Here is a 16,698-nt window from a genome sequence, read left to right as displayed (position 1 = left end):
CAGCAGGTCAGGCAGCATCAAAGGTACAGGAGATTCGACGTTTCGGGCATAAGCCCTTCTTCGGGAATGAGGGAAGTGTGTCCAGCAGGTTAGGATAAAAGGTAGGGAGGAGGGACTTGGGGGAGGGGCATTGGAAATGCGATAGGTGGAAGGAGGTCAAGGTGAGGGTGATAGGCCGGAGTGGGGTGGGGACGGAGAGGTCAGGAAGAAGATTGCAGGTTAGGAAGGCGGTGCTGAGTTCGAGGGATTTGACTGAAACAAGGTGGGGGGAGGGGAAATGAGGAAACTGGAGAAATCCGAGTTCATCCCTTGTGGTTGGAGGGTTCCTAGGCGGAAGATGAGGTGCTCTTCCTCCAACCGTCGTGTTGCTATGGTCTGGCGATGGAGGAGTCCAAGGACCTGCATGTCCTTGGTGGAGTGGGAGGGGGAGTTGGAGTGTTGAGCCACGGGGTGGTTGGGTTGGTTGGTCCGGGTGTCCCAGAGGTGTTCTCTGAAACGTTCCGCAAGTAGACGGCCTGTCTCCCCAATATAGAGGAGGCCACATCGGGTGCAGCGGCTGCAATAAATGATGTGTGTGGAGGTGCAGGTGAATTTGTGGCGGATATGGAAGTATCCCTTGGGGCCTTGGAGGGAAGTAAGAGGGGAGGTGTGGGTGCAAGTTTTGCATTTCTTGCGGTTGCAGGGGAAGGTGCCGGAAGTGGAGGTTGGGTTGATGGGGGGTGTGGACCTGACTAGGGAGTCACATTTCGGAACGTTGATACCGGCAGACAACGGAGGCACGGTAGTAGTTCGGCGCTCCGACCTTTACACCGCTGAGGCTAAACGCCAGCTCGCGGACACCTCCTCCTACTGCCCCCTTGACCATGACCTCACCTCCCACCACCAAACCATCTCCCAGACCATCCATAACCTCATCACCTCAGGGGATCTCCCATCCACCGCCTCCAACCTCATAGTCCCACAACCCCGCACCGCCCGTTTCTACCTCCTGCCCAAAATCCACAAACCTGACTGCCCCGGCCGGCCCATTGTCTCAGTCTGCTCCTGCCCCACTGAACTCATCTCTGCATACCTCGACACAGTCCTGTCCCCCTTAGTCCAAGAACTCCCCACCTATGTTCGGGACACCGCCCACGCCCTCCACCTCCTCCATTATTTTCGCTTCCCCGGTTCCCAACGTCTTATCTTCACCATGGACATCCAGTCCCTGTACACCTCCATCCCCCATCACGAAGGACTCAATACCAACCAGTACTCTTACACTGACACCCTCCTTCGACTGACTGAACTGGTCCTCACCCTGAACAACTTCTCTTTCCAATCCTCCCACTTCCTCCAAACCAAAGGAGTAGCCATGGGCACCCACATGGGCCCCAGCTATGCCTGCCTCTTCATAGGATCTGTGGAACAGTCCATCTTCTGCAGCTATACTGGCACCACCCCCCACCTTTTCCTCCGCTACATCGATGACTGTATCGGCGCTGCCTCGTGCTCCCACGAGGAGGTTGAACAGTTCATCCACTTTACCAACACCTTCCACCCCGACTGAACCGTCTCAGACTCCAACCGCAAGAAATGCAAAACTTGCGGCCACACCTCCCCCCTTACTTCCCTCCAAGGCCCCAAGGGATACTTCCATATCCGCCACAAATTCACCTGCACCTCCACACACATCATTTATTGCATCCGCTGCACCCGATGTGGCCTCCTCTATATTGGGGAGACAGGTCGACTACTTGCGGAACGTTTCAGAGAACACCTCTGGGACACCCGGACCAACCAACCCAACCACCCCGTGGCTCAACACTTCAACTCCCCCTCCCACTCACCAAGGACTCCTCCATCGCCAGACCATAGCAACACGACAGTTGGAGGAAGAGCACCTCATCTTCCGCCTAGGAACCCTCCAACCACAAGGGATGAACTCGGATTTCTCCAGTTTCCTCATTTCCCCTCCCTCCACCTTGTCTCAGTCAAATCCCTCGAACTCAGCACCGCCTTCCTAACCTGCAATCTTCTTCCTGACCTCTCTGCCCCCACCCCACTCCGGCTTATCACCCTCACCTTGACCTCCTTCCACCTATCGCATTTCCAATGCCCCTCCCCCAAGTCCCTCCTCCCTACCTTTTATCCTAACCTGCTGGACACACTTCCCTCATTCCCGAAGAAGGGCTTATGCCCGAAACATCGAATCTCCTGTACCTTGGATGCTGCCTGACCTGCTGCGCTTTTCCAGCAACACATTTTCAGCTTAAGAAAAGCCCTATTATGCATAATTGAGGTATAAGTTGCAAGCTGGGTGCTACATTCATTGTTTTAGTCATCGTTTCAGTAGCGCTTATATTAATTCTTATTAGCTCTAGGCCAGCATATATAATTGTGAAAAGATGCTAAGTATGTTGTGCAAAACTTGCCATATTTTCTAACAAATTCTGAAACTCCAAAAATACCATGTAAATCAGTTTTGACGTGACCAGCCAATTAGTTATTTCTTTAATTTTATTTTAGAAACAAGGAGTTGCTGCTTCCTTGGTTCTGTCATGCGGTATGCCTTTGACATTATTGTCATTGTTAACACGTGTTTTTGAGCTCATACTGTGAAAATACCCTTAAAATATGAATTTAAATATTTTCTACAGTTAAATTGTGTAATAGTGCGACTTGGAATTCAGCTTGTGTTGAAAATAGTCTGTTTGGATTTCTTCCTTTTAATATCTAAATGCTGAACAATCACTCTGTTGGCCTGAGATGAAAAGCAACATGTTAAATTATCGTGACCTGTACTTTGCACAACGGTAAATAAACTGTTATTTTACTGGTTGTCTTGTGTCCCAAGGCTTAGTGCAGTTGTTTAATAAATAATATTCTAGTTGATTAGTCTGAAGGAATGCCAAAATGGCAATTGTTTTGCTGAGTTCATCAAAAGTTCCAGGATTCGTGCTGTGCTTTCTTCCTTAACCTAATATTTTTTTAAAAATTGGAGTTTTAAAAATTCTATTATCGTTTATTCTAAGCCAGATCCTATGTTGTAATTAGTGACAAGTTGTCTTAAATATTACTAATTTGTCCTTTGGCCCATGATGTTGAGCCAAAATTGATGTCAAACTAAACGAATCCCTTCTGCCTGCTCTTGGTCCATATCCCACCATTCCTTGCATATTCCTAAGCTTTTCTAAAAATCTGTAAATGCCCTATCATACCTCTCTCCATCACTACCCTGGCAGCTTGTTCCAGACTCCTCCTCAATCTCCTTTCGACTTTCCCACCCTCTCCCCTTAAATACATGCCCCCTAGTTTTAGACATTTCAACTCTGGGTGGTGTTGGGGAGGGCAACGAGCGAGAGGAAGATTCAACTGAAAACCCAATCTTTTCATCTCAATTTTATAGACTTCTGTCAAGTCTCCATTCAGTCTCTGCCGCTCCAGAGAAAACAACTTGAATATTTTAAAACCTTTCTTTATAGCTCAAACCCTTTAATCCAGGCAGCATTCTGGTGAACCTCTTCTGCACCCTCTCTGAAGCCTACATTTCTTTTTTTGTAATGTGGTGACCAGATTTGAACGCAGTACTCCAGGTGTGACCTAACCAAAGTTTTGTAAAACTACAATATGACATCCTGACTCTCTTGTACTCAATTTCCCAATGAATAAAGGCAAGCATGCCTTCACCACCCTATCTATTAGTGGGTGGCACGGTGGCACAGTGGTTAACACTGCTGCCTCACAGCGCCAGAGACCCGGGTTCAATTCCCGACTCAGGCGACTGACTGTGTGGAGTTTGCACGTTCTCCCCGTGTCTGCGTGGGTTTCCTCCGGGTGCTCTGGTTTCCTCCCACAGTCCAAAGATGTGCGGGTCAGGTGAATTGGCCATGCTAAATTGCTCGTAGTGTTAGGTTAAAGGGGTAAATGTAGGGGTATGGGTGGGTTGTGCTTCGGCGGGTCGGTGTGGACTTGTTGGGCCGAAGGGCCTGTTTCCACACTGTAAGTAATCTAATCTAATCTACTTGTGTGGTCACTTTCAGAGAGCTATGGACTTGAACCCTAAGGTTCTTGTGCACATCAATGCTGTTCAGGGTCCTGCCATTAACTGTATACTTTTCCTTAACATTTGATCTCCCAAATTGCAGCATCTCACTTACTTGGATTAAATTGCCACTTCTCTGACCATATCTGCTACTGATCTGTATCCCATTGTATCCTTTAACAACCTTCTACACTATACACAACCCCATTGATCTTTATATCATCTGCAAACTTACTAACTTACCCATCAACATTTTCATCCAAGTCATTTATGTATATCACAAACAGCAGAGGTCCCATTACGGATCCCTGTGGGAACACCACTACTCATAAACCTCCAGCCTGAAAAACACCCTTCTGCTACTACCCTCTGTCTTCAATGGGCAAGCCAATTCTGAACCCCCACACAGCCATACCATTGTGGATCCCATGCATCTTAATCTTCTTGATAAGTCTGCCATGAGGTATCCTATTGAAAGCCTTACTAAAATTCATGTAGGCAACATCCATTGCTCTACCCTCATCGACACTTTTGTCACCTTAATAGTCTTTAATAGTCCTTTGGTGTTGCAGAGCCTGAGTATTGTTGAAAAAAAAACCTGAAGTTTTTCGGCTTACACCCATTGGGGCAATCCACAACAATACCAACTTTGGAGAAAACCACCATTTTATGTTGTTTGAGAGGAGAGTGCAGCTTGGTATGTGATGTCATGCAGAGTCCTCTTGCCAAGCAATCGGTACTCTCCTCTCAGGTAGTATAAATGTTGTCTTCCCTCACTTTGATATTTCTTGTGGATGGTCTTAATGGGTGTAAAAGGTAAAATGTTTTGAAAATGTATTTTTCAGAAATACTCCAACCTGTTCGAAGTTGCTTGCAGAGCTCAGTAGTGTTCAAAAATTTACTTAAGCAATGGTGTATATTACTATATTTGTCAGTGTAAGCTATATATAAATGCTGATTAAAGTCATATGTTTTGAGGTTATCTTTTCCCCGAAAGTTTGACAGGATATGGAGGGACATTGGAATTGCTCCATATATTGAGATTCAAGAGACAATATCGAAAATTATTAGGTGGAAGAAATTAAATGGTAAAATCTGTCTTCATTTCAGTGTAGTGCGAAATACAGTGACATTCATACTGACTAAATATATTTGTGGACCTTTTGAATTATGTTAAAATTATAACTCCGATCCTTCAAGCTGCCAAGTGCTTCCCAATCTGATACAGCCAGTTTTTTTTTTCAGATTTTCTGCTTTTTGATTAAAGCAGGAAAACATAATGTAGCATCTCTATTATGAGTCCAGGAAATTAAGTGGAGTTAGGGGGAAGGAGAACATCTCTTTTTAACAGTGTAAATTTTGAAAGGTTTACCTCCTTTGAGTAGGTGAGTAATCAAATAACCAGGTTGGTGAGGTATGTGATATGGAACAGGTGGATGAGAGAGGTGTGTGGCTGCATTGAACAGGAAGGTGATAATGATTAGTTTGGGTAGTTAATATTTTTTGGTGGTCAGTGGGCTGTCTGGTCAGTTTGAGGGGTTGGGTCATTAGATAGAAAACTAGTTGAGTGATTGGGATTGACAGTTGGTGGGTGAATGAGTTGGGTCAACAAGAGTATGTTAGTCACTTGTTCAGGGTTTGTCATCTCCAGTGTAAGAGGTGAGTGGTGGACAGGGATGGATAGGCATTAGGTGTTTTTTTTTGTAAGGTAAAGTCGTTCTAGTCCCAGACGATCATAGGTTGTGTTCTCATCAGACAAAGACAGTTGGTGGTGAATTTAAACTGAGGGTCACCACCCTTCAAGCAAAGGGTGAGATCAAGAAGATGGGAATTGAACCTCTGCAGATGGTGTCACTCTGTGACACAAACAAACCATCCAGTCTACTAAGCAAGCTCACCCCCTATTATTTTTGTCATGCTCAGCTGAGTCACACAGCTGGTATTAAACTATCTTAATACTTCATGGGTAAACAGAGTTAAATCTCTGAATTTGACCCAATTATCCATTGAGTTGAAGCCATGCAGGGAATTAAATCGCAAAGTTTAAACTTCCTGGTCAGTTCCCATATATATCTAATGTATATTTATGAACATCTGGATAGGAATAATGTGATCAAGGATAGTCAGCATGGTTTTGTGAAGGGCAGGTCGTGCCTCACAAACCTTATTGAATTCTTTGAGAAGGTGACTAAGGAGGTGGACGAGGGGAAAGCGGTAGGTGTGGTGTATATGGATTTTAGTAAGGCGTTTGATAAGGTTCCCCATGGTAGACTACTGCAAAAAATATGGAGGTATGGCATTGAGGGTGAGTTGGAGGTTTGGATTAGGAGTTGGCTGGCTGGAAGAAGACAGAGGGTAGTAGTTGATGGCAAAGGTTCATCTTGGAGTGCCGTCACTAGCGGTGTTCCGCAAGGATCTGTTTTGGGACCATTGCTGTTTGTCATTTTTATAAATGACCTGGAGGAGGGGTTAGAAGGTTGGGTGAGCAAGTTTGCGGATGATACGAAAGTCGGAGGAGTTGTAGACAGTGAGGAAGGATGTGTCAGGTTACAGCGGGATATAGATAAGCTGCAGAACTGGGCAGAAAGGTGGCAAATGGAGTTCAATGTAGCTAAGTGTGAGGTGATTCACTTTGGTAAGAGTAATAAAAAGATGGGGTACTGGGCTAATGGTCGGATACTTGGAAGTGTGGATGAGCAGAGGGATCTTGGTGTCCATGTACACAGATCTTTGAAAGTTGCCACCCAGATAAATAGTGCAGTGCAGAAGGCATATGGCATACTGGCTTTTATTGGTAGAGGAATTAAGTTCCGGAGTACTGAGGTCATGTTGCAGTTGTATAAGACTCTGGTGCGGCCGCATCTGGAGTATTGTGTGCAGTTTTGGTCGCCATACTATAGGAAGGATGTGGAGGCAAGTGGAACGGGTGCAGAGGAGGTTTACCAGGATGTTGCCTGGTATGGTAAAAATATCGTATGAGGAAAGGCTGAGGCACTTGGGGTTGTTTTCATTGGAGAAAAGAAGATTTAGGGGTGACTTGATAGAGGTGTACAAGATGATTAGGGGTTTAGATAGGGTCGACAGTGAGAATCTTTTTCCACGTATGGAGTCAGCTATTACAAGGGGGCATAGCTTTAAATTAAGGGGGGGTAGGTATAGGACAGATGTTAGGGGTAGGTTCTTTACTCAGCGAGTCGTGAGTTCATGGAATTCCCTGCCAGTAGCAGTGGTGGACTCTCCCTTTTTATGGGCATTTAAGCGGGCATTGGATAGGCATATGGAGGATAGTGGGCTAGTGTAGGTTAGGTGGGCTTGGATCGGCGCAACATCGAGGGCCGAAGGGCCTGTACTGCGCTGTATTCTTCTATGTTCTATGTATGGATATCTGCAAGTCCTGATGCATGTCTCCCAACTTGTACCTTATTTCTGACAACCCAGAAAGTGGATGATTTGGGTCAGTCCCCTCCCCCCACCCTGAACAACATTTAAATAGCATGCTTACATAATGCATTGGAAGAAAGCAGGTAACAGTGCCTTTTATATCCTCAGGGCATTTTGAATTGTTTCATAGCCAATGTTAATTTATTGTCATTGTTTTGGAGGCAATTACCCCAAGGTTTTACACAGTAGCAATGAGACAAATTACCACAGTCAATTTTAGAGATTTTGAATGTTGAATGTGGCTGAAACACAATAAGTTCTTCAAAGATGGAATGGAATCTTAAGTATATCTGTCACTATTTCAATATTGGCTTAACTTAACCCAGATTTTGAGAGAATTGTCTAAGAGCTGGCCATTAGTGCTTTGTATAACTAAATTGAACACTTCTACTCATTTGCAAATCCTTAGTTACTTACGAATATTGGTTCTTTAAGTTTGCGATTGAAAAAGACTTGAATTTTACTGCGCAAACAATTGGAAAGTTTTTCATTGAAACTATAATTTAAATTAATACCAAGCCAATATAAAGCTTGTCAAATTAATCTTTCTCAGTAATATACAGCAGTTCCTGATTTATATTTTAAAAATGAAATTAAGGCTTAGTGATCAATTGATCTTAAGATTTTATTGAGCTCACTGCATATCAGTGGTTATGTGCCATTGGTTGAGAAACATTACTATGTAGTGATTTTATATAATCTTTATTTGAAATCAGTAAGTTGTGCAATCTTGAGGCTAGTCTAAAGATATTTCATTCAGTTAATTTACATCAACCCTTCATATCAATGAAGCATAAAAATTGGAAGTGGAATAAAATAGGATTAGTAGATTAAATGTATGTATTTAGTTTGATTGTTTAATTAATTTGGCTCTTTAATTTACTTAGGCCCCAGCTGGAGTGTTGAGGTTGATTCTGTTTTACTTTAGGAAGGACAGTAAGACCTTGATGAGAATGCAGAGTAGATTTGTGAGAATGATAGTAAGGGTGAAGGGCCTCAGTGACGTGGAGAGATTAGAAAACCTTTAAATATTCACCTAAACAGAAATTTAAAGGAAATTTGGCGTAGTCAAACTCAAAGGTCACGTGAGTATAAAAGGCTAATGTTTTTAGAGGCAGAAGATCAGTAACCAAAGGATGCAGACTTGGAGTAGTTGACAAAAGAACCACAGTGGGTAGCTCGGTGGCTCAGTGATTAGCACTGCTGCATCACAGCACCAGGGACCCCCCCGGGTTGGATTCCTACTTCAAGTGAAGGTCTGTGTGGAGTTTGCACATTTTGTGTCTGCGTGGGTTTCTCCTGGGTGCTCCAGTTTCCTTCCACAATCCAAAGATGTGCAGGTTAGGTGAATTGGCCATGCTAAATGACCATAGTATTAGGTGCATTAGTCAGGTGTAAATATAGTGTAGGGAAATGGGTCTGGGTGGATTGCTCTTTGGAGGGTCAGTGTAGACTTGTTGGGCTGAAGAGCCTGTTTCCATTTGTAGGGAATCTAATCTAATCTAAATGACATGAAGAAAAATTTATATTACATAACGAGTTGTTGTGATCTGGAGTGCACTGTTTAAAAGGACACCGGGTCCATTCAATATCAATTTTCAAGGGGGAGCTGCAGAAATACTTCCAGAAGAAAATTGCTGAGCAGGGAGAGAGTCAAATTCGACAGCTCTTGCAAAGAACCAGCTCCAGAAAGGATGAATTGCCCACATCCTGTGCTGTTGCATTGTCTTACTACAATTGTTGACTAAAGTTTTCATGTAGTTGCATACAATGGAGGGATTTTCATGATAGAATCTGTTTCAATTACAGTTGAATTTGGTCATCCTTACTAACCAAAGAATGAAAGCATAAGTTGGTTATTATGTATTTGCTAAAATAAGATAAACACTATTGCTAGCCTTCTTGAATGAACAATGTATGAGTACAGAAAAAGAGTAATTGAGATGTATTGCACCTACTCACCATCCTATCCCCGTGTTTATTTCTGGGCTCCCCCCTCCCCCCCCCCCCCCCCGCCCCCCAGTCCTGATGAAGGGTCCTGGCTAGAAACATAAACTTTCCTGCTCCTATGATGCTGTCTGACCTGCTGTGCTTCTCCAGCTCCACATCTGTTGACTGTGACTTCCAGCATCTGCAGTCCTTACCACCTCTTAAGTCACTGAAAACTATACTGCGATACCTCTTCCAAGGATGCCCATCTTGAAGTTTTCCTCCTCCATCCAAAGAAAGCTCAGTGGGTTTCTCTCCCATTGCAACCCCCTGGTTATCTTCTCCGCCCTGAAGCTCTTTAACCATCTTCTGAAACAATCCTGCTACAGCCATGTCTCCTTACTCACCACTTGTCTACACAGCTGGCTGCATATCTATTGACTCTGGCTTCCAGCACCTGTGATCCTTACTTTCTCCAAATAGGTTTGGAAGTAGCTGTCTAAGGATCTCTGAATTTCTGCAAATGCAAAATGTGAACCTTGAGCTTGATTTTAAATTTCAATCTTGTGTAATGTGAACAGGTTTTCACTTGGACCTTCCTAATATCAGAAGTGCTGAAGTGCTTTTTGGCTGAAATATGTTTGAAGTCTACTCACAGTTAGTATAGAAGAGTCGACTGATCTGTGCACAGCAGTGTTAAAAGTATATGACAAGATTTACGTGTTTTAAGTGTTCAGGTTGATGATTCTTAAATTTGGCTAAAACACCCAAAAAAGTCTCCTTTTTTTTAGTGTCATGTGATCTTTTTAAGTCTACAAAACCTCATCCAAGGGCTAGTACTTCTGACAGTGCAACATTACTTTAGAACTGCACTGAGTACTAACTAAGGATATCTGTTGAAGTATATGGAGTGGGTCTTAAATTCATGAACATGAATCTAGCTGAGCATGTTACCACTGAGCTAAGGTTGATCACATTTCAAGAAACCACTTTAGCTGTAAGGTTTTTGGCAATGAGAAGCAATATACGTATAAATGAAAGACCAAAGAAAATGGAAAATCTTAGATTTTAAGTTGAAAAATTTTTTTTCCATTCAATGTTACATTTTGTAATGCATATTACTATATTATCGAATTGTAAAATATGCAGATCAAGTTGGTGTTTTAGTGCACTGGACAAGTGTTTTACATCATTTTGATAGTTGTTAGAAGCAGAGAAAATGTACTGGAGGAATGCAAATGTGGCTCCGTTTTTTAAAAAAGATAAAAAGAAAATGCAAAACAATTATCGGCTAGTTAGTCTGTCTTTGGGAAAATTATTAGAATCAACTCTGAGATCAACTCTGATAAGCTGTCACTTAGGCATGGACTAGTGAGGGATTGTCAGCATGGCTTTAAGGACAGGTCATGTCTTACAATTGTGATTGAATTCTTTGAGGAAATGACAAGATAAATCGATTAAGGTGGTGCAGTGAATGTTGTCCACATAGGTCTGGGTTAGGCATTTGACAAGGCCACACATGGCAGACTTGTCAAAAACATAAAAGGCTTTAAAATTTGGTGGAATGGTGGCTCAGTGGTTAGCACTGCTGCCTCAGTACCAGAGAGCCTGGTTTGATTCCTATCTTAAGTGACTGTGTGGAATTTGCACATTCTCCCCGTGTCTGCGTGGGTTTCCTCCGGGTGCTCCAGTTTCCTCCCACAGTCACAAAGATGTGCAGGTCACGTGAATTGACCATGCTAAATTGCCTAAAGTGTTGGGTGCATTAGTTAGAGGGAAATGGGTCTGGGAGTGTTCCTCTTCAGGGGGTCAGTGTGGACTTGTTGGGTCAAATGGCCTGTTTCCACGCTGTAAGGAATCTAATCCAATCCAAAACTGTACGATATGGGTAATCCAATTCAATGTTGGCTTAGTAACAGGGAACAAAAGATAATGGTTGATGGCTGCCTTTGTGGATGAAAAGCTATTTCAAGTGTATTCTGCAGGGCTCCTGTTTAGCTTAAATGTTAACTATTTGAACTTGAAGATGGGGAGGACTCTTGGGAAATTCTCCAAAATACATTAGCTATGTAGTAGATAATTATAAGCTCCAAAACGATATAGATTGGTGGCGCGGACAGGAAAGTGGCAGATGGAAATCAACTCTGATAACGGTGAGGTAATGCATTTAGAGAGATCACACAGTAAAAGGGAATTATACTGGGAGGGGTAGATGAAGTGCGAGATCTTGGCAAGCAAATACACAGGTCCCTCAAGATAGATAAGGGTGTTTTTTTTTTAAAAAAAGCATAGGGAATGCTCTCCCTCAATGACAGCGGTATAATAGACTGAAGGAGCGATGTAATGATAAAACTGTGTAAGACATTGGTGAGGCCATTACTGGAGAATTGTGCATAGTTCTGGTGACCACACTACAAGGGGGATATAATTGGAAGATTTACTATAATGTTGTCAGGACTAGGGAATTGTAGCTAACACAAGGAGGTATTGGAGATGTTCGGGATATTTCCCTTGGAACAAAGAAGGCTGAGGGGTGACGTGCTTGAGATATATGAAACCAAAGGGTAGAGAGAATAGACAGGAGGAACTTGTTTTCCTTGATAGAGAGTTAAAAACCATGGATTCAGAGTAAGTAGCAGAAGGATCAGAGGAAATGTGAGGAAAAATGTTTTTATGCAGAGGGTCATTGGTATCTGCAATTCACTGCTTGAGTTGGAGACAGAAGTCCTAAACATTATTTTTTTGAGTATCTGGATCTGCACCTTAGGTATTGTAAGCTTTAGGACTCTGGGCTGTGTGCAGGAAGATGGGATTCAAAAGGGTATCTCGGTGTTTTTAGGTCAGCATGGACAAAATGGTCTGTGCTGTATCATCTATATGATTCTAACATATTGGATAAATTGTAGTAAGGTACCAAGGGTCAAGACATTTCCTGTGGTTTGATGCATGTTAATTTATTTGTCAGTGTAAGATAGTTTGTAAGAGGTGTTGTAATGTTGTTGAACTTTATGATTTTTGATTTTCACATCTTCCAAGTTCAGTAAAGGTTAACCCTTAAACTCTGAATAATAATGTTCTGAAGTGCAGTGTATTGAAGCTATCTAGTAGCTTTTGTTTTGTCAATTGCAGCTGTCTTTTATTTTCACCATGCTGAATTAAATCATACAACTCAGTGTCGAATAGTATTTGGCAAATTTGTGGTATTTAATGTCACCATTTTTTGGCAAACTCCTGTGTAACTTAACCCAACTCCATCTTCAAATTGAATAAATTTGTAAACACAGCTGTTAAATGATTTGCAGAATGTAGACATTTTTGAAGGCTATTTTGTGTCAAGACATTTCCTCTACACAGGTTGATTTTTTAAAAACAATCTATTTAAACAATTGATTTATTATTGTCTGATTGCTCAAAGATTACTCTTTGTTACCTCTTTTCTCTGCCTATACTATCAATTTCTTGGGTTGAATTTATGCCATAAAAGTGGAGAACAGAAGTCAAGATTGTTTTTGCTTCAGGAATCAGTCACTGGTGATACTGATGTGAAAATCCTAATTTTAAAAGGGTGAGCCCTCAATTACTGCGGATAGTGATCTCATGTCCAATTATTTGGAACTGGCTTTAGTCCAATAAAGTGTGCAACTGATTGAAGTCTTCAATGGCAGATATCACAGAGGCTCCTTATTGGCAATTCCAAGTTAACAGGGCAACACCCCCTACTTTCACAGTATCTTCATTGAACTGCCTGCAATGGGTGTTTCATGGTAGAGGTCACATGTCTACAGCAAGCCTATGCATTAGCCTTGCAGTTTTATCCTGAATATCCCGCAACTTGTACAAAAACTTGCATGGTCATTAACGTTCTCAAGCATTGATAGTTCATTATTCTCCTGACTTACTGAGCGTGCATTCTATGAATAATCTTTAAATTATGCTTGTACGCGTTTGCAATGGTTACTCATCTGCTTGATGATCCTTCTCTGGGAAGTTTCATTCATGTTACTGGTGGTTGTCATGGTACCTGTTTCCCTTCCATTGCTGTGGTGTTTCCCTTCCATTGCTGTGGTGCTGTAGAGCTCTGGGACTGATTATTCATTTATGGTCTGTGTAGATGGTGAATTTACATCTTCCTGATCACTACCTGCAGTGAAGAAGTACTTTATCCCATTTGTGTGTACATGCCTGAGGTTGCAATGGCACATCTGGTCATTCATTTCCAATGTGTACAATCAAGACAGTTGCTCAATGCAGATCCCAAGTGCCGTTTGAGATATTCAGAGCATCAAAGGTTTGTACTCTGGCTCTTCAATACTCAACTCTGGCAACTATTTGGCAGTCTTTCCAAAATGACTTCTGGCTTTTCACAGTTTCATCTTGATTTTGTCTTTAACACTTAGTACTTCCTCTGACTTGAGAGCGTTTTTGCTTTTGAAAGAGTAGTTTGGTTTGGCATAATATCCTTTGTTGTGGGCTAATTTCTGTGACTTAAGTGGATGAATTCCTTCGTTCGAGGATTGCCTTGCATATATCTGAACAAGATTTAGTTGGTTTTCTTGACAACGGAATCTTCAATTTTCATACTCTCTTTAACCTTTCCATTTGACTAGAAATAAATTGGAGCTGATTGTTGTTGAATTTTCTAGTCCTTTTACAACAGCTGAATTATTCACTCATGCCTAAGGACCGTAGTCACTTTTCACAATTCCTGGAATGCTATAAAATCAAAGATACGTTTTCGGGCATTTCGTGATCTCAGTGGAAGTCAGTTGGACTACTTCCCAGTTGTCAGAATATTAGACTGGTGACAAGATAATGACAATAATCGCATGACACCAGGTTATAGCCCAACAGGACTGGGGTGGACAAGGTCAAATATCACATGACACTGGGTTATAGTCCGACAGGTTTATTTGAGATCACAAGCTTTTAGAGCCTTCACTCCTTCCTCGGGCAGCTAGTGAGAGAGAATACCTTGGAATTTATAAGTAAAAGATCAAAGGGACATACAATCTATGCAAAAGTATTGGACAATCCTAGATGGCTATTAAGTCTTTAATCGCTTGGAATGAAGGTGCAGATTCTGATTGATTAACAGGTAAATTCCTGCTCTAAGGTAACTTCAAGTTTTATCAGAATAAAACATAACTCGCTAAAGATTTTAAAGCCATCTAGGTTTGTTCAATACATTCTCATAAGCTGTATGACCGTTTGATCTTTTACTTACAAATTTTGTGTCTGATGTATTCTCTGTCACTCGCTGCCTGAGGAAGGAGTGGGAGCTCCAAAAGCTTGAGGTTTCAAATAATCCTGTCAGACTATAACCCAGTGTCGTGTGATATTTGACCTTGTCCACCCTAGTCCAACATCGCTACCTCCAAAAACAAGACCTGAGTTAGAGTGTGAAAGAATCTGCAGCAGCCTTATGTTTGTGTGCATTATAAGCACTGCGTAGGCAGTCCTGGGAATGACTGTTAATGATTGGCCAGTAAAGCATTTCCCTTGCCTTCCTAATACTTGACTCAATTCCTTCTTGCCTTTCATGGATGGTGAGGCTCCTTTGGTCATGGATGACCACTGGTTGAATCCTTGTAGTTTTGGCTTTCTGCTTCCCTGAAGCAACGCCACTTGTGACTGAAGCGACCAATGCTGGAGTGACGGTCCCAGTCGCAGAAGTCAAATCAGTATACAGTTGATCTGCTAGGACTGCTGCACTCCTTCCTTCATGCCCACTTGTCTACTGCAATGCTCATCTGCTTTTCCCCTGTTTTGAGGTGTTGGTTCAGGGTGCTTCTATATCTCATGTGGTCAGCTGCAAGCCTTTCCTAAGACTCTGTAATGATATAAAATGCCTTCACATCCTTCATGCAGACGTTTTGTAGCGCAGTTGGGGATATCCAGTGGGTGTCTTCCCAGATGTGAACTCTCCTTAGAGGCTATCCTTTGGGATGTGGCTATCCTCCAAGCGGTGGACGTGGCCCAGCCAGCGCAGTCTCTGTTGCCTTAGCAGAGTGTACATGCTGGGAAGGCCAGCACAAGATAGGACCGCTGTGTTGGACATTCTGTCTTGCCAGGATATGCCCAGAATATGGCGGATACTCCTGAAGTGGAAAGTATTCAGTTTTTCCTCCTGTCTGGCATATGTAATCCACGTTTCACTGCCATACAGCTGTGTGCTTATATGCAGGATGAGAGCCTAGGCAGTGTGGTATGAGGAACAAGCTGTTGCCCATGAAGCACGTTCCCCCATCTCCACGACGCCAGCTAATCCAAAAGAATAGCAAAGCCATTACAGTTTGGTACCAGCACCGTCACAGGAGCTGCCAGAATGAGGTGGTAGGTAACAATGAATTGCTGTTGTGCACCCAGCTCTGGATTTTCCCTCGAGGTTTACTCCTGAAGCCTTTCCCATGTGTGGGTCTGACTGCCAGGCAGCAGAGATATGAAACCAGAGTCTTCCTTTTCCTTACCAGAAAGCAGCCCACCCTGGGTGTGGGGGGAGGGGGGAACGAGGTGAGGTCTCTCCTTGCCCACACTCTGCCTACTACCTCCTCTCACCTGGTTACCTCTCTCAAACTCATCTCTGCCATCTTTTATAATCTCAACCCCCCCCCCTTACCCACTCTCCCACATAATTTGCATCATCCTGAGTCTACCCCGCCCCAGGTCTCTCTCCCTCCGCCCTCTTTTCCCTCTGCCCAGGCCTTCCATCCTTCCACCAAACCACCCCTCCCCATCTCCCCTCCTCCTGCCCCCAGATTCCAACCTCCCATCCCCCTGGATCTCTTTGTGCTCCCCGCTACGGGTTCCTTTGTAGAGCCGGGCGATGGTTGTATGGGGAACAAGCTGCTGTCTCTGGACCTCTGCCTCACTTCCTCCGCCTCACTTCCTCCGAGGCCACTCTCAGGCCCTGGCTCCTGCCTCTTGCCCTCCTCCAGGCACTGGTGCTCCCAGCTGGGCAGCTAGTTTTTGGGGCCATGCCCTGCCATAGCAGAGTCATCGGGTGGGGTGTTGGGGGTTGAGGGTGGGGGCTGGAGGGATGGTAGCCATTATGCAACTGGGTTTGTAAACTCTGTAAACTTCTACACCCCTCCCTATCTCTAGGAATAGAAATAGCTTTAAGTTATTAAATTATAGCTGAGATTATAGAGTAGTTGCAGATCTTTAGTACAACAATGCTGACATGTTATCCTCAGTGTGCTTGGTAACTGCTGTTTTCACACTGATAATTGCTTTCTGAATGATCAAGGGTCAAATTACTGTTTGATTGCAGGATATACCAGTTGCCTTGCATGGATGTGCCTCAG

At 43.3% G+C, this 16,698-nt stretch overlaps 1 protein-coding gene across 9 annotated transcripts in view; it reads left to right on the top strand.

Moving 5' to 3' along the window:
• Window positions 1-16,698, top strand: part of LOC122550578 (protocadherin Fat 3-like) — an 801,871-nt gene that overhangs the window by 234,894 nt on the left and 550,279 nt on the right. The gene's annotated exons all lie outside the window — the stretch shown is intronic.

The sequence above is a fragment of the Chiloscyllium plagiosum genome, unplaced genomic scaffold (assembly GCF_037043375.1).
Source record: "Chiloscyllium plagiosum isolate Xiang-an unplaced genomic scaffold, Cpla_swu_hap1 HiC_scaffold_6, whole genome shotgun sequence".
NCBI lineage: Eukaryota > Metazoa > Chordata > Chondrichthyes > Orectolobiformes > Hemiscylliidae > Chiloscyllium > Chiloscyllium plagiosum.
The sequence above is the reverse complement of the archived record's forward strand: the minus strand, read 5'-3'. Positions and strand labels throughout refer to the sequence as shown.